Source organism: Rhinopithecus roxellana, chromosome 6 (assembly GCF_007565055.1).
Source record: "Rhinopithecus roxellana isolate Shanxi Qingling chromosome 6, ASM756505v1, whole genome shotgun sequence".
Taxonomy (NCBI): Eukaryota; Metazoa; Chordata; class Mammalia; order Primates; family Cercopithecidae; genus Rhinopithecus; species Rhinopithecus roxellana.
Window position 1 is genome coordinate 66,211,134 of NC_044554.1, and position 20,886 is coordinate 66,232,019.

The 20,886-nt window shown below is 40.4% G+C and overlaps 1 protein-coding gene across 11 annotated transcripts in view; it reads left to right on the plus strand.

Annotated features, from left to right (window-relative positions):
* GRM8 (glutamate metabotropic receptor 8) overlaps positions 1 to 20,886 on the plus strand; it is an 858,863-nt gene that overhangs the window by 187,704 nt on the left and 650,273 nt on the right. The gene's annotated exons all lie outside the window — the stretch shown is intronic.

Here is a 20,886-nt window from a genome sequence, read left to right on the forward strand (position 1 = left end):
TAGCAAAGTCACTACAGATCAGGGTTTCCCAACCTACAGCCTTCTCAACCCCGTGACATTTGAGGCCAGATAATTTGCTGTTGTAGGAGCTGTCCTGTGCATTGTAGGATGTTTACCAGCATCCCTGGCCTCTACCTACTACATGCCAATTTCCAGCACCTCCTCACTGAAACAACCAAAAATGTCTTGAGATATTGTTAAATGTTCCCCAGTGAACAAAATCCCCTCCAGTTGAGAGTCACCACTTCTTTTTACTTTATTTTATTTTATTTTTATTTTTTATTATACTTTAAGTTCTAGGGTACATGTGCATAATGTGCAGGTTTATTACATATGTACACTTGTGCCATGTTGGTGTGCTGCACCCATCAACTCGTCAGCACCCATCAATTCGTCATTTATATCAGGTGTAACTCCCAATGCAATCCCTCCCCCTTCCCCCCTCCCCATGATAGGCCCCAGTGTGTGATGTTCCCCTTCCCGAGTCCAAGTGATGTCATTGTTCAGTTCCCACCTATGAGTGAGAACATGCGGTGTTTGGTTTTCTCTTCTTGTGATAGTTTGCTAAGAATGATGGTTTCCAGCTGCATCCATGTCCCTACAAAGGACGCAAACTCATCCTTTTTTATGGCTGCATAATATTCCATGGTGTATATGTGCCACATTTTCTTAATCCAGTCTGTCACAGATGGACATTTGGGTTGATTCCAAGTCTTTGCTATTGTGAATAGTGCCGCAATAAACATATGTGTGCATGTGTCTTTATAGCAGCATGATTTACAATCCTTTGGGTATATACCCAGTAGTGGGATGGCTGGGTCATATGGTACAGCTAGTTCTAGATCCTTGAGGAATCGCCATACTGTTTTCCATAATGGTTGAACTAGTTTACAATCCCACCAACAGTATAAAAGTGTTCCTATTTCTCCACATCCTCTCCAGCACCTGTTGTTTCCTGACTTTTTAATGATTGCCATTCTAACTGGTGTGAGATGGTATCTCATTGTGGTTTTGATTTGCATCTCTCTGATGGCGAGTGATGATGAGCATTTTTTCATGTGTCTGTTGGCTGTATGAATGTCCTCTTTTGAGAAATGTCTGTTCATATCCTTTGCCCACTTTTTGATGGGGTTGCTTGTTTTGTTCTTGTAAATTTGTTTGAGTTCTTTGTAGGTTCTGCATATTAGCCCTTTGTCAGATGAGTAGATTGCAAAAGTTTTCTCCCATTCTGTAGGTTGCCTGTTCACTCTGATGGTAGTTTCTTTTGCTGTGCAGAAGCTCTTTAGTTTCATTAGATCCCATTTGTCAATTTTTGCTTTTGCTGCCGTTGCTTTTGGTGTTTTAGACATGAAGTCCTTCTCCATGCCTATGTCCTGAATGGTACTACCTAGGTTTTCTTCTAGGGTTTTTATGGTATTAGGTCTCACATTTAAGTCTCTAATCCATCTTGAATTAATTTTCATATAAGGAGTAAGGAAAGGATCCAGTGTCAACTTTCTACTTATGGCTAGCCAATTTTCCCAGCACCATTTATTAAATAGGGAATCCTTTCCCCCTTTCTTGTTTCTCTCAAGTTTGTCAAAGATCAGATGGCTGTAGATGTGTGGTATTATTTCTGAGGACTCTGTTCTGTTCCATTGGTCTATATCTCTGTTTTGGTACCAGTACCATGCTGTTTGGTTACTGTAGCCTTGTAGTATAGTTTGAAGTCAGGTAGTGTGACGCCTCCAGCTTTGTTCTTTTGACTTAGGATTGTCTTGGCAATGCGGGCTCTTTTTTGGTTCCATATGAACTTTAAAGCAGTTTTTTCCAATTCTGTGAAGAAAGTCATTGGTAGCTTGATGGGGATGGCATTGAATCTATAAATAACCTTGGGCAGTATGTCCATTTTCATGATATTGATTCTTCCTATCCGTGAGCATGGTATGTTCTTCCATTTGTTTGTGTCCTCTTTTATTTCACTCAGCAGTGGTTTGTAGTTCTCCTTGAAGAGGTCCTTTACATCCCTTGTTAAGTTGGATTCCTAGGTATTTTATTCTCTTTGAAGCAATTGTGAATGGAAGTTCATTCACGATTTGGCTCTCTGCTTGTCTGTTACTGGTGTATAAGAATGCTTGTGATTTTTGCACCTTAATTTTGTATCCTGAGACTTTGCTGAAGTTGCTTATCAGCTTAAGGAGATTTTGGGCTGAGACAATGGGGTTTTCTAAATATACAATCATGTCATCTGCAAACAGGGACAATTTGACTTCTTCTTTTCCTTTTCTTTATTTTCTTTTTTTTTTTTTTATTATACTTTTAGTTCTAGGGTACATGTGCATAACGTGCAGGGTTGTTACATATGTATACTTGTGCCATGTTGGTGTTCTGCACCCATCAACTCGTCAGCACCCATCAATTCATCATTTATATCATGTATAACTCCCAATGCAATCCCTCCCCCTTCCCCCCTCCCCATGATAGGCCCCAGTGTGTGATGTTCCCCTTCCCGAGTCCAAGTGATGTCATTGTTCAGTTCCCACCTATGAGTGAGAACATGCAGTGTTTGGTTTTCTGTTCTTGTGATAGTTTGCTAAGAATGATGGTTTCCAGCTGCATCCATGTCCCTACAAAGGACGCAAACTCATCCTTTTTTATGGCTGCATAGTATTCCATGGTGTATATGTGCCACATTTTCTTAATCCAGTCTGTCAGAGATGGACATTTGGGTTGATTCCAAGTCTTTGCTATTATGAATAGTGCTGCAATAAACATACGTGTGCATGTGTCTTTGTAGTAGAATAATTTATAATCCTTTGGGTATATACCCAGTAGTGGGATGGCTGGGTCATATGGTACAGCTAGTTCTAGATCCTTGAGGAATCGCCATACTGTTTTCCATAATGGTTGAACTAGTTTACAATCCCACCAACAGTATAAAAGTGTTCCTATTTCTCCACATCCTCTCCAGCACCTGTTGTTTCCTGACTTTTTAATGATTGCCATTCTAACTGGTGTGAGATGGTATCTCATTGTGGTTTTGATTTGCATCTCTCTGATGGCGAGTGATGATGAGCATTTTTTCATGTGTCTGTTGGCTGTATGAATGTCCTCTTTTGAGAAATGTCTGTTCATATCCTTTCCCCACTTTTTGATGGGGTTGTTTTTTTTTTTTCTTGTATGTTTGTTTGAGTTCTTTGTAGATTCTGGATATTAGCCCTTTGTCAGATGAGTAGATTGCAAAAATTTTCTCCCATTCTGTAGGTTGCCTGTTCACTCTGATGGTAGTTTCTTTTGCTGTGCAGAAGCTCTTTAGTTTCATTAGATCCCATTTGTCAATTTTTGCTTTTGCTGCCGTTGCTTTTGGTGTTTTAGGCATGAAGTCCTTGCCCATGCCTATGTCCTGAATGGTACTACCTAGGTTTTCTTCTAGGGTTTTTATGGTATTAGGTCTAACATTTAAGTCTCTAATCCACCTTGAATTAATCTTCATAAAGGAGTAAGGAAAGGATCCAGTTTCAGCTTTCTACTTATGGCTAGCCAATTTTCCCAGCACCATTTATTAAATAGGGAATCCTTTCCCCCTTTCTTGTTTCTCTCAGGTTTGTCAATGATCAGATGGCTGTAGATGTGTGGTATTATTTCTGAGGACTCTGTTCTGTTCCATTGGTCTATATCTCTGTTTTGGTACCAGTACCATGCTGTTTTGGTTACTGTAGCCTTGTAGTATAGTTTGAAGTCAGGTAGCGTGACGCCTCCAGCTTTGTCCTTTTCACTTAGGATTGTCTTGGCAATGCGGGCTCTTTTTTGGTTCCATATGAACTTTAAAGCAGTTTTTTCCAATTCTGTGAAGAAAGTCATTGGTAGCTTGATGGGGATGGCATTGAATCTGTAAATAACCTTGGGCAGTATGTCCATTTTCACAATATTGATTCTTCCTATCCATGAGCATGGTATGTTCTTCCATTTGTTTGTGTCCTTTTTTATTTCACTCAGCAGTGGTTTGTAGTTCTCCTTGAAGAGGTCCTTTACATCCCTTGTAAGTTGGATTCCTAGGTATTTTATTCTCTTTGAAGCAATTGTGAATGGAATTTCATTCATGATTTGGCTCTCTGTCTGTTACTGGTGTATAAGAATGCTTGTGATTTTTGCACATTAATTTTGTATCCTGAGACTTTGCTGAAGTTGCTTATCAGCTTAAGGAGATTTTGGGCTGAGACAATGGGGTTTTCTAAATATACAATCATGTCATCTGCAAACAGGGACAATTTGACTTCTTCTCCTAACTGAATACCCTTGATTTCTTTCTCTTGCCTGATTGCCCTAGCCAGAACTTCCAACACTATGTTGAATAGGAGTGGTGAGAGAGGGCATCCCTGTCTTGTACCAGTTTTCAAAGGGAATTTTTCCAGTTTATGCCCATTCAGTATGATATTAACTGTGGGTTTGTCATAAATAGCTCTTATTATTTTGAGGTACGTTCCATCAATACCGAATTTATTGAGCGATTTTAGCATGAAGGGCTGTTGAATTTTGTCAAAAGCCTTTTCTGCATCTATTGAGATAATCATGTGGTTCTTGTCTTTGGTTCTGTTTATATGCTGGATTACGTTTATTGATTTGCGAATGTTGAACCAGCCTTGCCTCCCAGGGATGAAGTCCACTTGATCATGGTGGATAAGCTTTTTGATATGCTGCTGAATCCGGTTTGCCAGTATTTTATTGAGGATTTTTGCATCAATGTTCATCAGGGATATTGGTCTAAAATTCTCTTTTTTTTGTTGTGTCTCTGCCAGGCTTTGGTATCAGGATGATGTTGGCCTCATAAAATGAGTTAGGGAGGATTCCCTCTTTTTCTATTGATTGGAATAGTTTCAGAAGGAATGGTACCAGCTCCTCCTTGTACCTCTGGTAGAATTCAGCTGTGAATCCATCTGGTCCTGGACTTTTTTTGGTTGGTAGGCTATTAATTATTGCATCAATTTCAGAGCCTGCTATTGGTCTATTCAGGGATTCAACTTCTTCCTGGTTTAGTCTTGGAAGAGTGTAAGTGTCCAGGAAATTATCCATTTCTTCCAGATTTTCTAGTTGATTTGTGTAGAGGTGTTTATGGTATTCTCTGATGGTAGTTTGTATTTCTGTGGGGTCAGTGGTGATATCCCCTTTATCATTTTTTATTGCATCTATTTGATTCCTCTCTCTTTTCTTCTTTATTAGTCTTGCTAGCGGTCTGTCAATTTTGTTGATCTTTTCAGAAAACCAACTCCTGGATTCATTGATTTTTTGGAGGGTTTTTTGTGTCTCTATCGCCTTCAGTTCTGCTCTGATCTTAGTTATTTCTTGCCTTCTGCTAGCTTTTGAATGTGTTTGCTCTTGCCTCTCTAGTTCTTTTAATTGTGATGTTAGAGTGTCAATTTTAGATCTTTCCTGCTTTCTCTTGTGGGCATTTAGTGCTATAAATTTCCCTCTACACACTGCTTTAAATGTGTCCCAGAGATTCTGGTATGTTGTATCTTTGTTCTCATTGGTTTCAAAGAACATCTTTATTTCTGCTTTCATTTCGTTATGTACCCAGTAGTCATTCAGGAGCAGGTTGTTCAGTATCCATGTAGTTGAGCGGTTTTGAGTGAGTTTCTTAGTCCTGAGTTCTAGTTTGATTGCACTGTGGTCTGAGAGAGAGTTTGTTATAATTTCTGTTCTTTTACATTTGCTGAGGAGTGCTTTACTTCCAATTATGTGGTCAATTTTGGAATAAGTGCGATGTGGTGCTGAGAAGAATGTATATTCTGTTGATTTGGGGTGGAGAGTTCTATAGATGTCTATTAGGTCCGCTTGGTGCAGAGATGAGTTCAATTCCTGGATATCCTTGTTAACTTTCTGTCTCGTTGATCTGTCTAATGTTGACAGTGGAGTGTTGAATTCTCCCATTATTATTGTATGGGAGTCTAAGTCTCTTTTTAACTCTCTAAGGACTTGCTTTATGAATCTGGGTGCTCCTGTATTGGGTGCATATATATTTAGGATAGTTAGCTCTTCCTGTTGAATTGATCCCTTTACCATTGTGTAATGGCCTTCTTTGTCTCTTTTGATCTTTGATGGTTTAAAGTCTGTTTTATCAGAGACTAGGATTGCAACCCCTGCTTTTTTTTGTTCTCCATTTGCTTGGTAGATCTTCCTCCATCCCTTTATTTGGAGCCTATGTATGTCTCTGCATGTGAGATGGGTCTCCTGAATACAGCAGACTGATGGGTCTTGACTCTTTATCCAGTTTGCCAGTCTGTGTCTTTTCATTGGAGCATTTAGTCCATTAACATTTAAGGTTAATATTGTTATGTGTGAACTGGATCCTGCCATTATGATATTAACTGGTTATTTTGCTCATTATTTGATGCAGTTTCTTCCTAGCCTCGATGGTCTTTACATTTTGGCATGTTTTTGCAATGGCTGATACTGGTTGTTCCTTTCCATGTTTAGGGCTTCCTTCAGGGTCTCTTGTAAGGCAGGCCTGGTGGTGACAAAATCTCTAAGCATTTGCTTATCTGTAAAGGATTTTATTTCTCCTTCACTTATGAAACTTAGTTTGGCTGGATATGAAATTCTGGGTTGAAAATTCTTTTCTTTAAGAAGGTTGAATATTGGCCCCCACTCTCTTCTGGCTTGTAGAGTTTCTGCCGAGAGGTCTGCTGTTAGTCTGCTGGGCTGCCCTTTGTGGGTAACCCGACCTTTCTCTCTGGCTGCCCTTAAGATTTTTTCCTTCATTTCAACTTTGGTGAATCTGGCAATCATGTGTCTTGGAGTTGCTCTTCTGGAGGAGTATCTTTGTGGCGTTCTCTGTATTTCCTGAATTTGAATGTTGGCCTGCCCTACTAGGTTGGGGAAGTTCTCCTGGATGATATCCTGAAGAGTGTTTTCCAACTTGGTTCCATTTTCCCCCTCACTTTCAGGCACCCCAATCAGACGTAGATTTGGTCTTTTTACATAATCCCATACTGTTCATTTCTTTTTCTTCTTTTTTCTTTTGGTTTCTCTTCTCGCTTCATTTCATTCATTTGATCCTCAATCGCTGATACTCTTTCTTCCAGTTGATCGAGATGGTTACTGAAGCTTGTGGATTTGTCACGTATTTCTCGTGTCATGGTTTTCATCTCTGTCATTTCATTTATGAGCTTCTCTGCATTAATTATTCTAGCTATCAATTCTTCCACTCTTTTTTCAAGATGTTTAGTTTCTTTGCACTGGGTATGTAATTCCTCCTTTAGCTCTGAGAAGTTTGATGGACTGAAGCCTTCTTCTCTCATTTTGTCAAAGTCATTCTCTGACCAGCTTTGATCCGTTGCTGGAGATGGGCTGCGCTCCTTTGCAGGGGGAGATGGGCTCTTATTTCTTGAATTTCAAGCTTTTCTGCCCTGCTTCTTCCCTATATTCATGGTTTTATCTGCCTCTGGTCTTTGATGATGGTGACGTACTGATGAGATTTTTATATAGGTGTTCTTCCTGTTTGATAGTTTTCCTTCTAACAGTCAGGACCCTCAGCTGTAGGTCTGTTGGAGATTGCTTGAGGTCCACTCCAGACCCTGTTTGCCTGGGTATCAGCAGCAGAGGTTGCAGAAGATAGAATATTGCTGAACAGCGAGTGTACCTGTCTGATTCTTCCTTTGGAAGCTTCCTTTCAGGGGTGTACTCCACCCTGTGAGGTGTGGGGTGTCAGACTGCCCCTAGTGGGGGATGTCTCCCAGTTAGGCTACTCAGGGGTCAGGGACCCACTTGAGCAGGCAGTCTGTCTGTTCTCAGATCTCAACCTCTGTGTTGGGAGATCCACTGTTCTCTTCAAAGCTGTCAGCCAGAGTGGTTTGCGTCTGCACAGGCCTCTGCTGCTTCCCCTATTGTTGTTTAGCTGTGCCCTGTCCCCAGAGGTGGAGTCTATAGAGATAGGCAGGTTTCCTTGAGCTGCTGTGAGCTCCACCCAGTTCGAGCTTCCCAGCAGCTTTGTTTACCTACTTAAGCCTCAGCAATGGCGGGCGCCCCCCCCCCCGCCCCCCGCCCCAGCGTGGCTGCTGCCGTTTCGGTTAGATCACAGACTGCTGTGCTAGCACTGAGGGAGGCTCCGTGGGCGTGGGACCCTCCTGGCCAGGTGTGGGTATAATCTCCTGGTGTGCCCGTTTGCTTAAAGCACAGTATTGGGGTGGGAATTACCTGATTTTTCAGGTGTTGTGTGTCTCAGTTCCCCTGGCTAGGAAAAGGGATTCCCTTCCCCCTTGCACTTCCCAGGTGAGGCAATGCCTCACCCTGCTTCAGCTCTCGCTGGTCGGGCTGCAGCAGCTGACCAACACTGATTGTCCGGCACTCCCCAGTGAGATGATCCCAGTACCTCAGTTAAAAATGCAGAAATCACCGGTCTTCTGTGTCGCTTGCGCTGGGAGTTGGAGACTGGAGCTGTTCCTATTCGGCCATCTTGCTCCGCCCTCCCTGAGAGTCACTACTTCTAAGTAGTAGAAGAATAAGAATATAGAATCTCAAGCGATCTTGAAAGGAGGAGAAAGGGGGATCATGAGAATGAGAAAGAAGAATAAAAGTGAGTTAAGAGGATGGTAAAACTTGACTTACCAAAAGGGTTGTTACCTTGCAGAGAGCATAATTAAAAAATGAGCATGTCTACTGGGGCCAGTTCGAAGTGGTTTGTTTTAATGCAAACTGCCTCTATATCTCATACTTTCATATTCGCAGTGGCCCTGTGTGGGTGGTTTTTGTTTTGTTTTGGGTAGGAGTCTTTGTAAGGGGTTTGATTTTCACATATGATATAGGACAGAGAATGTCATCTTCACCCCAGTAGCTAGTCTGTAAGTAGAACTTGTGTTAGAAAAGGAGCTAGAAGCACAAGGCTGGAACCAGCTCTGGAAATCACAGCAATTTGGGGGAAGTCCATGAATGCACATGAAGAACAAATGAAGGTTTAGGCTAATACAGTTTAAATGTCAAGGAGGGAAGCGATTCTGGTTGAGATCTGGGTTATGTGGGAAAGAACATTCCAGTTAGAGGAATATTACTTATGAAAAGTCCTGATATTTGCTTGGCTGAATACCAGAGAGAGGGCTAGAGTGAATACCTGGGCTCACTGAAGACCTCTTGAAGCTCTTATTCCAGCACAGTTGCCCTGCTCAGCACAGATACAGACACATACTCACACAGACACACATCTGCACACACACTCCATTGAAGACCTGGACTTAGGAAAATAATATGGAAATAGTACGGGACACAGAGTAATGAAGGCCATAAAGGGAGCACAGCACATACATATGGGGTGCAGATAGTGGTCGAAGGATTGGACTGGCTTACCCTCCAGCTATTTGTGTGACCCTGGAAGTCATTCCGTCTCTCTGGACTTCAGTTTCTTCCTCAATTAATGGCTTTGATTGGCCTAAATTGTCCACTGTTTAACCACAGACATCTCTAAAATACAGTGAATCTCTGAGAACGATAAGGCATAACTGATGTTACTTCTGTTCTCCACTTGGGCAGGCCTTACTTAGAAGGGCATTTGTTTAATGAGCTTGAGCCAGACCAGCTCAATGGATGCCAAAGTCAGGTTTGGAATGGACACAATGACCAAGCGCAGAGGAATTGGCCTTGTTACAACTTGGGGCTCTAATCAGCCACCAGATCCCTGGAGGGTCCCTACCAGGTCTTGCTCTTCAGGCACCTCTTAAAGGGCCTTAAGATCTAGGTGTTGTCATTGGAGGAGACTTAAGGAGTAAAAGAGAAGAATGGAGGAAACTTAAGGAATAAAAGAGAAGAATGGAAACCACTTCCACGTCAGGCACTAATCCTCCTGCACAGCTTCCTGCCTCATCCCAGTCTTGGGGATTCTCTCTGTTCTTTCTGCTTTCCTGGGCTCAAAGCCTCACTCCTTTTAGTAACTATTCATTGCTGATAATAATGAATGAAAACTAGCCTTCTCCCCCAGATACTCTGAGTGTTTTCTGTGCTCTTGAGATGGATCTGAACATGGAACAGAAATAGAGGGCTTCCATTTAATGTATATTACAGCATTAAAAGTCTATTTGCCTATTTTTTTTTCCTTTGTCCTCAGGTTATCCATCCCTGTTTGGGATTCAGGGCTGCCTTCATGAATTTTTTGCTATACTATGTCAAGTTGTTTACCAATTTCTGCTTCTAATGCAGCTGTCGGATGCTCAAACTGTATTAGTCAAAGTGGCTCTCTACTGACCACCTTTCTCAGGATTCTGGTTCTTATATACAATGTTTTTTGACAAGACTAAGCATATCAAACCATCTTTTAACAATTGTAAAGCCTAATATTGGCCAGCATACAATTCAATTCATTAAAGATTGTAGCACTGTCTCTGTGTCAGGCCTTCTGCTGTGTGCTCTTGGGTGGTATGAAGGTGAATAAGGTAGGGAGTCACTCCCCTAACTAATGCTACCATTGTCAGTGAAACTGGTGGGAGCTTGCGAGGCAGGTATCGGTGAGCAGGCTGTTTTGCCCACTTTCTTTCAGAATCCCAGTGAACATTAGCCCAACCAGGTGATCAGTGCTGGCCATTCACATGCCTTCCTCTCCCTCCCCCAATAATGAGGAGAATCCCCTTGGCAAGTCGCTCAAAAACAGATCTGGACTATGGTCATAAATTAGATTCAACTGCTTCTTGGCAGGCCTCATAGGCCACTACTACTCCCTCCACAGTATCCCACTGAAAACCAAAGAAGGTAGATTTATCTCATGGATAATAAGACAAATGTCCTTATTTATTCCTGATTTGTCTGTTGTCAGATATACCGCCCCCCACCTCCTGCCCCACATATACTTTGCCCTGACTAAAAGTTTAAAATTCCAACTAAAACCAGTTTATGAATACATTTATCAAGTAAATATTTTACTGTATTTCTATCTAGTTTTTGTAATCACTTCCATTTTACCAAACTATGAATGCAGCCAAATTTTCTGTAGTGGTCCATTAGCTAAGTAATTATGGGAAATATATAATTATAAAGGACTTAAAGTAATGCTACATTTTGTGGAAAACACTATTTGTTACCTGTGATTAACTGGGTAACCTATAGATTGAGTTTAAAGCCTCACCTGGTGAACCTATAAGATCCTGGTTGCTACCATCCCATCTCCCACCTTTACCCCTGAGGTCTTTACTAGGAACTTGACTATGGACAGCATTTTTTAACACAGAAATCTCTGGGAAAATAAAATAAGCCTTTATACAAAACAAGCAAGACTCCTACATAAAATGTGGCTGTCTATAGGAAGGAAACACACCTATAACTCTGAGTGAAATTAATTTCAAGAATACACAAAGGATGAGGCCGGTCTTCTGTTGGAATAATCTGCTTGGGAGACTTCTTGTAAATGAGACACTGATGAACACCTGAGGAGTATCTTAAGCTCCAAAGTTTTCAATCAAGAGATCAGGGTGAGCCCTAGACGGGGCTTGACTGTATCAGTGAATCCAACTGTGGCAGGGTAAAGGCACTAACTTATCCAAGAGGAGAAGGTGCCAGCAAGAGATATTATCAGTCTAGCATTTAAAAGGGGGAGTGGTGAGCATGTAGAAGGCAGTTGATCAATATCCAGCACTGTTAGGAGAGAGGGCCAGGAGACTGGATGAAATATTTTGGTCTTACGGGCAAGGCAACTTGTATAATGGGGAACGATGCTTTGTGTTATCTCGAGAGGCATGTCTGAAAATCATCTTCTCATTTCAAATGATAGTGTGGGTTATTGTGAGCCAGTTCCAAGATGTCTAGCAAAATTGAATTGCTGGATGCACAAAGCTGAGAGTCATCACCTAGAACAGGGCAAGTGGGGACATCTCAGAAGTTCTGTCCCCAGAGAAGAAGCAGCACCCTGCCTCATTCTCTTCCAGTACACACATTGTGACCCTCTGCTGTCCTTGTCCTTTGCCTGTATTGCACAATTTCATGCTCAGACATCTCAGAAGTTCTGTCCCCAGAGAAGAAGCAGCACCCTGCCTCATTCTCTTCCAGTACACACATTGTGACCCTCTGCTGTCCTTGTCCTTTGCCTGTATTGCACAATTTCATGCTCAGATGTGATGTGTGAATGAAAATTGGAAATGTGAAACATTGACTATGTGGAATTAAATTTTCATGAATGGCAAAAAGGCTGAGTTTTACATTGAAGTCCCCAGTAGCCACCCCTACCCCAATAATGTTGCCCATATTCTAGATTATAATAAACAGAATACTATTTTATTGCTACCTTCTATTATTTAAAAGTTTAATATTGTTTGGAATATCAGATTAATTCAGGATACTATTGTGTTGCCATCTGGGCTTATCAGTAGCAACTACTTCCATTTCCAAGTCTTATTAAACAAAACACATTACAGCAATTTGTATGTGAAACATTCCAGCATTACTAAAACTTCCATAATGCTGAAAACACAAGTTAAATGAAAGCATATTCCTTTGGTTACCTAAGGTTTGATTAATGTTTCAATTTTGTCTGTAGAAGGATTTTCAAGGACAAAAACTCCTTACAAAAACTTCAAACTATTTAATAGCTAATGACTCATATTCAACAGGACTTTCTGTCTAGTTGGAGGAGCACAGTCTTATTATATACATAAAAATGTCTGAAGAAAGCTGGTTGCAACCTAGAGGATCCTCTGGGGCTGGGTCTCTCCTCGTGCCCTCCATCTGGTGGCTTGCTCCCACCTCATGATTCGTGAGAACCTGAGTGGCTCATAAAGCTTGAACTCCAAATGACTCATGCTGTTTCTGTTAATTTGCTGGGTCAGTTTTAGTTTCACAGACTTTGGGAAAACCAAGCCAATCAGCCCGCGGAATCAGACAAAATAATAATCATTCCCCTGACTAATAAAGGTCCCCATACCATTGGGGAGTAATAAAGGAGTCTTGTGGGTGATGCAGAGAACAGAGCCTATACTTTCATTTTCCTGAAAGAGTAGGTGGAAGCTTCTCAGATAATAATCCCTGAGCCCCTCTAAAAGTATCTGTCTTCTCAAAGCCTGCCCCCATTATAAGCATCCTGAAGGATCATCTTCAGGGTTTCACTGATGGGGCGCAGACCATCTGTCTCTGTACTTACTCATCTGCCCACTTTGCAGTCATGGACCATTACTCTGCTCTTCTGTTCATGGGTTCAGAGTGACCCGGAGGCACTGGCTTTCCACCCTCCATGCCTTTTGTGTGGCTGATCCTTCCTGGCATTTAAGCAATTTTCTAGGTCCCTCTAGTGCTTAGAAGTCTGATCCCTCGCAAAGGTCTGCTCAGTGGGCTGGAATGTGGTGTTTGTTCCTGCCTTCTGGGCAGAGGAAGGCATTCTTCCTACAGCTGTGACAGTGATGACTGACTCTCCTTCTCATTTCCCCTTCACTTCTTTCCCCTCCTCTGAGAGTTGTTTCTGTAGAATACTACTCTTTGAAGAAAAAGGGGAAAAGAAAAAGGAAGAGAGGATGGCCTTTTTTGAAGAAAGAAAAAAAAAAAAAAAGGGAGGTGGGCTAGCTTTGCCTCCCCTGGTCCCTTGTCAAAATAAAAAATGTGAACTAGAACAGTGTCTGACCTTATCTTGCCCATCTTCAAGAACTCCCTAAAAATAATGTTTAAGATGTATCATGTGGGTTGGAAAAACACCTACAGCTTTCTCTCCCCAAATTGTATTTTTTACCTGCTTATGAACATCCTTTGTGTTTCTCTGTTTCTAGGTAGCACTCTATTTTCAGTCATTCACTCATTCCATCTTACTGAATTAATATTTTTAAGTGCCCCTGATTTGTGTGTTGTTGAGCCAGATGTTGCAAAAATAAAAGTATTATATGAGGGTTCAGCATTTAGTGCTGGCAGGATGGGCAAGAAACACACATACAATTCTTATGAAACAGTGGAAGAAAGCATATAACCAGTTTGAGAACAAATGATGCAGATATAAATGCTAAAAAGTTTCAGAGAAGATCAATATAATCTGAAGCGGTTGGGGAAAAAAATCCACAAACACAGTGAGACCTTGGAGAGCCTCAAAGGCCAGGCTGAAGATCATACTTTATTCTACAGATAATGGGAAACTTTTAGGAAGTATGTTAGCAGTCTCAGAGATCCTGTGGAAGAGGGGAGCAAATAACTCTTTGTGGGTATGAAAGAACTGGCTCAGTAAAATGTGAATGAAAAGTTTGTGCAGATAGGGAGAACTTCTGACACCCTGAAATGCAAGTATGAGGAAAACAAAGGAAGGGAGAATGCTTGCTGAGCTGAGACTACAGGGTAGTTGGGGGAAGCATAGATTGTACAGGGTGATTTTTGGATGAACCAGGTATTGAGCAGGTGTGCACAGGCAAGGAGGCACGATATATTACACAGAATGGTGGAAGCTAGTTGTCTCTGCCTGAAAACAGCTTAAACCTCACCATGTCTCAGTGGGAAGAAGAGCAACAGTGAAGACAACTTGAGTAAGAACTGAGCAATCAAAGGGAATGGAGAGAAATTGGAGTACGGGGGTAATTTCAGTGGTATTAGTGGCATTCCACATAGCAAAGCTGGGCACGTGGGAGTAGAGAGGGAAAATACTGAAAGCAAAGATGCATATTTCTATTTTTACCCTACTGAATTTCAGCTGGGGGTCTGATATTCAGTTTGAAAATCTTGAATGGAGAAGAGGCTTTATTTCTGGCAAAAAAAAAAAAAAAAAAAAAAAAAAAGTATAGAAAAGATCAACCATGAACCTCAACTATGTCACCATATTTTTAATCTATTAATTTGATTTGCATTCAGAGACCACATTATCTTTTGAGTTGCAATGTTTCCTATTATCTCTGAACTGACCTCTACAAATAAGAAGAGAAATAGGAGAAACGTCCAAGTTGTCAGGAAGGGTTATTTCTACCTAGCTTTTGATCCAGTCCAGCTAACTAATGAATCCCCGGTCAGGGGCTAATAAAGGAGGCTTGTTGTGAGTAATGCAGAGAACGTAGCTCTAAATGGTCTTAAATTAATGTCTGTTCACCTTCATGCTTGACTTTGAGTCTAATGACATCCACGCACAAAGAAGGCAGGGTGAGGTGGTCTTAAATCATTATCTGAAAACCAAGTCTGTAGAAAAAAAGTCCAGTTTTAAGCTCATTAAGGGATCCTGCTGAATACTCTAGGATATCAAATTAACCATTTGAAAAAACCTTTTAAAGTTGAGTTGAAAAACTAGGACATTTTTTCAAATCTTTTGAGATTCCGTTTTTGAAGTGAATAAAACTCAGAGCTTTTTAGTTTTTTTTTTCCCCCCAGCCATGATGAAGAGAACATTAAAGGACATTTGCTTAAACTACTTACGTCAAGTCTAAGAAGTTACTTTGGAGAAATAACTTCTTTGGCAGTGATGTTATTTTCTGTGAAATAGTAAGGATTATCTGGAGCCTGGGACTCAGAAAATGCAGTTTGCAGACCCTGATATTTGGACTAGCTAGACAATTTGGAAGGTAAAACCCAGGTACCTATTCTGGTCCATTATTTAATGCTGTTAGAAACTGAAGATGAAATGAACTGTTTCAGAATTTTTCTTAGGAAGAATTATAATATTTCCAAAAAGAAAAATTACCTTTCCTCTCTTACCCAGTTTAATGGCTAGAGAGTATGGGCTTTGAATTCAGAAAGGGACAGGTTCCAGTCTTACCTTTGTTGTCACCAGTTCTAGAACCCCGGGTTATTTTCCAAGTTTCACCATCTTTAACATGAGGATAATCTTAGTCTCTTCAGTACAGAATTATTATGAGAGTTAAACCAATTTATTTATACATATAATGTGCTTGCAAGAATATACATGGTGATAGCTCTTAATTTTCACTAGTAAAAAAAAGTCAAAATTGAGGAAAATAATCCCTGTGCTAGCTCATTGTTTTCAACAAGCTTCTGAGAGTCATCCTGGTTTATAGTGACTTGAAGGGTCTTTACTGGGACAAGGTTTAGGAAGTGTTATTGGCTGTATTGACGTCTATGCGTTATTACAGAAAGAACTCACAATTTCTGTCATTTTTATTGTTCAAAGATGGTGGTGAACTTTATGTCATCTTCCATTTGATACTTGTGTTTGTGATATAAGTAAAAATTAACTTCAGAGGTTTTAAAGTGTAGTATTCACTCTTCCAACTGGAAATCATGATTTTATTTAGAAAACAATCAAACACAGTGAGGGATTCAGAATGGGGCTTGTATATAATGATCCTTATGTAGAAACAAGCACACTTATCGACAGATACACACACAAGTGAGTGGATGAATTGACTGTCCAAGTGCATTTTAGAACATTTCAAGTACAAATATCAGGTTGTCTCTATCAGATATCCACTTATTTTAGTGAATGGTATTTTAAAAAGACAAGTTAGAACTTGAAAGCTAAGGTAAATTTAAAAGAAAATGAACGAAATATGTCCATCATAGTGTTACTGAGATTGAAAATAAATAGTGATGACAAATAATTTTTCAAACTTGATAGTGACCTATTTGTTTTCAGATAGGATATTGACAGGGAAAAAGGAAGGAAAAGAATTAACATTTGTTGAACACTTACTAATGTTGGGCATGCTATTCTGCATTTGCTATTTTATGACTTCTCACAAAATCCCTGCCGGTTGTGGGTTATAGTACCCGTTTATCAGATGAGGAAAGTTTGTCTCAGAGAGGTTACAAACTAGGATCATACACTTAACCAGTGGAATAAACAAATGCCCTTAATCATGACACCATATTGCTGCTTCATTTTTAAAGGAATATTTATCTCCTTTAGTAAAATAAATCAGTGTATAGAATATCACTAACTTTTAGTTCTGAGAGAGGAGCCTTCTGGTGGGAAGAGGTGAATGTCAACAGTTGTCTACTTTCCTCTTGGGGTTCTCTCATCTGCTTTGTCCTAAGTGTACAGTCCTCACCCTGGCAGCAAGTCATAGTCATGAATCCCTGTCTTTACAAAAGAATTTCCTACCCAGAAAGGGGTTCTTTTCTTTAAAAAAAAATTAAAATATTTGTTATTGGCCAGGCACAGTGGGGCTCATGCCTGTAACCCCAGCACTTTGGAAGGCCAAGGCAGGTGGATCACTTGAGGCCAGGAGTCAGAGACTAGCCTGGCTAACATGGCAAAACTTCATCTCTACTAAAAATACAAAAAATTAGCTGGACATGGTGGTGCACTCCTGTAATCCCAGCTACTCGGGTGGCTGAGACACGAGAATTGCTTGAACCCATGGGGTGGAGGTTGTAGTGAGCTGAGAGCATGCCACGGCACTCCTGCCTGGGCAGCAGAGTGAGACTCTGTCTCTAAATAATAAATAAATAAAAATAAAATATTGGTTATAATGGAGACAACAATGTGTACTGACTGCCTGTGGAAAGAGTGGAGAGAAACTGTCTTCCAATGAAAATGGTTCAATATAACAGAAACCCCAACCTGAGTACCATATATTATGTTTATAATAACATTAAAGACTTTTCCTTCACAAAAGCAGGGAAGCCCTATAATTCTGGTGTGAACCTCGTCTCTTTATGTCAGTGTTTTAGTGGGAGCTTTTCTCTGTCCACATACGCTCAATTATAAAGTGATGCATCCTGGCATAAAAGAAAGCAAGAGAACAGCTGACTGGATTCAGCCAACAGGAGAGCACAAAGAGAAGACAGGCCAGGAGGATAAGGTCTTCTTATCCTCTCAGTAAATATGGGTATTTTATTCCCATATTCCTCCTCACTGTGTGGTGTAACCATCTCTACTCCAAGATTCAGCCTGTCTCCTGCTCTGGGCCCAATCTTGTCTTCAGTCGGGAGTTGGTAAAAAGCTTTAATTGAATACTCCTGTTGCCCTTGCATCAAGGTCTTGAGTCCAGTTCTGACCTTGTGTTCTGGCTCCAGCAAGGCAGCTTTTCTCCTGTTTCTAGGAGGAAATCCTTCTCCATGTGTGCCCCAGTTGTAGTTGAAGGTTTTCCCTCAACCTGACCCTACAGTGACTAACCTGGTTTGTCTAGGACTGTCTTGGGTTTAGCACCAAAAGTCCCATGTCTCAGGATATGTTGCTGTCCCATGCATCCACAGATGGTCAGTTACACTGCAAGCCCCCATTCTGATAATGTGCCTGGAATCCCCTTAGCACTAGGCATGACATTCTTATTGTCTCTTGCTACGTTTGAAACCTTTGAATAAATTGCCAAAATACTCTCTGGCTGTTGACAAGGGAGTTAATAAATTGAACTTGGAATGCTGGCTACAAGTTCCCCTAAATAATGTGATTTTGACAATCAAACCACCCACATCTTTTGAGCACAAATTCTAAATGATTACAATTTTGATTCATAAAAGAGTTTCATTAGTACTAGATATTTCAGGAAATTATCCTTGACTAATACGAGGGATGGAAGGAATGGGGGAAAACTCAAAGCTCACCATATTATGGTAAATTGTTTATTTAGTGGGAAAGGGTCTGCTCTGTTGTGTGCTTTCACTGGTCTAACGGGATTTGGCACAGTTACCTAACTAGGTGCAATTATAAACCATATCTCCCTTTGCTGTTTTCCCTGAATCACCAGCCACCTTTCCCAGAACTTTGTTTAAATTGAAGTTTTACATGATCCTTGGAGTGCTGTTATTTGTAAGTAAAAAATTTAAATAATAATAATAAGATCAAAATGAAGATCATTGTAACTATGATTTATCTAACAAGTAAAGGTGGGACCTGACATACTATTCTAAATTGGATTGAGTTTACTTTTGCTATAAAAGAAATGTCAGTTTTATCTAATGACACTTTTAATTGCTTGCATTGAATGCAGGATAATACCCTTTAAAACAAAGGGGAGACATTTAAGCATAATGAGGAACTCTCAAGAGCAGATTGTAGAAATAAAGCATTGCTTTTATCCATCATCTCAGAGAGAGAAATAGACAAACCCAGTAAAGACTGTTTCAGATAGTTTCTGAAATCAAGCTAAATATTGAATGGGCAAAACAAACTTTCACAAAATTAGCTTACAGCAAGGCAAGTCTCCTTTAAGAATTTTAAATAAAGAGTAATTCTTGATTGGGTAGAATTCTGTGTGCTGTTTACATGAACTGTCACATGGCAGGAATCATTTAAAAAAAGAATACAGCAACTGTTACTACCAGATGTGTGGCTTCCTTTGCTACAGGATGATGGGTATATGTTGCAGAAATGCTCATGTGTGATTTGGTTCCTGAGAAACAAGCATTTTTTTTTGCTCTAGAAATGGTAGTTTATTATGCTTCCCTTGAAGGGTCTCATGTGAGAACTCTTGGCCACCAGAGGAAGGTGGCCAACAAAGATGAAGGGCAACAGGGCCCTCACATGGGTAGGCTGTTGGTGCTGTGTGGAATGGACAGAGCCTACTTTAGAAAGCCTGTTGGCATTTGGGCCTTTATCACATCAGAGTGCATACTGGTAGAAGAGACAGCACAGACTGTTGGGGGAGAATCTCAGCTCTGTCACTTAATAACTAGGCAGTTTTAGGCAAACCACTTGGCCTCTCTGTGCCCTGTTGTCCTCACTTATAAAATAATACCTCATTACGTTAAGTGAAATAAGCCAAGAACAAAACGTTAAACGCCACATGTTCTCACTCATATGTGGAAGCTAAATAGTTAATCTCATTGAAGAAAAAAGTAGAGCAGAGACTAGCAAAGGCTGAGAAGGGTAGGAGGAAAGGAGACATAGGGAGAGATTTGTTAAAGCTTACAAAATTACAGCTAGCTAGGAGAAAAAGTTCGTGTTCTCTAGCACTGTAGGATGACTACTCTTAATAATATACAGTTTCTTTTTTTTTTTTTTTTTTTTTTTTTTTTAAGACGGAGTCTCACTCTGTCGCCGGGGCTGGAGTGCAGTGGCCGGATCTCAGCTCACTGCAAGCTCTGCCTCCCGGGTTCACGCCATTCTCCTGCCTCAGCCTCCCGAGTAGCTGGGACTACAGGCGCCCGCCACCTCGCCCGGCTAGTTTTTTGTATTTTTTAGTAGAGACGGGGTTTCACAGTGTTAGCCAGGATGGTCTCGATCTCCTGACCTTGTGATCCGCCCGTCTTGGCCTCCCAAAGTGCTGGGATTACAGGCTTGAGCCACCGCGCCCGGCCAATAATACACAGTTTCAAACAGAAGCAGGATATTGATTGTTTCCAATACAAAGAAATGATAAATATTTGAGTTGATAGATATGCTAATTACCCAGATCTCATCACTATATATTCTATGTATCACAACATCATTGTATAACTCATAAATACGTGCAATTATGTGTCAATTAAAACATTTAAAAAACAGAATAAAAAAGCATACCTTTCTCACAGGATTGATTTGAGCATCAGATGAGATAATGTTCGAGAAAGTACCTTGTAAATTCTTAAATGCTACACAAAGGTTAACTGTTTTCCCATAATGTGGTTTATAATTGCATGCATTTAGGTATTCCATGAGTCACAATGTTACCTTCAAAACCCAAGGCCTGATATCAGTTATTCTGTGACACAGATATTAGTCCTCTCCCCAGGTATAAGCATTATAAAAGGTTAGCACTATATTAAGTAATAGATCTATTGCTCTACTAAATTATTCATGATTATGTGTTCAGTGAGTGATCGGTTTGATTGAAATAATCATCAGGTGTTCTCAGGGCTCTGGAGAAGAAGCTGATAAATGACAAAAGGTTTCTTCAATGTGATGACTTTGCTACCATTAAACCTTAAGAAAAACCAATTAATTGAATCACTGTGGGAAGAAAAGTCATCAAATTCCAGTCTGGAGTGTTAAAGGAATCTGTTTTTTGAAGTAATTATTCTTTTTAATAAATCAAAGCTTTTTGGCAAAAGTTTCAGAATCGTGAATGATTTAATGATTTTCTGAAGATCAGTTTTTGAGTAAGAAAG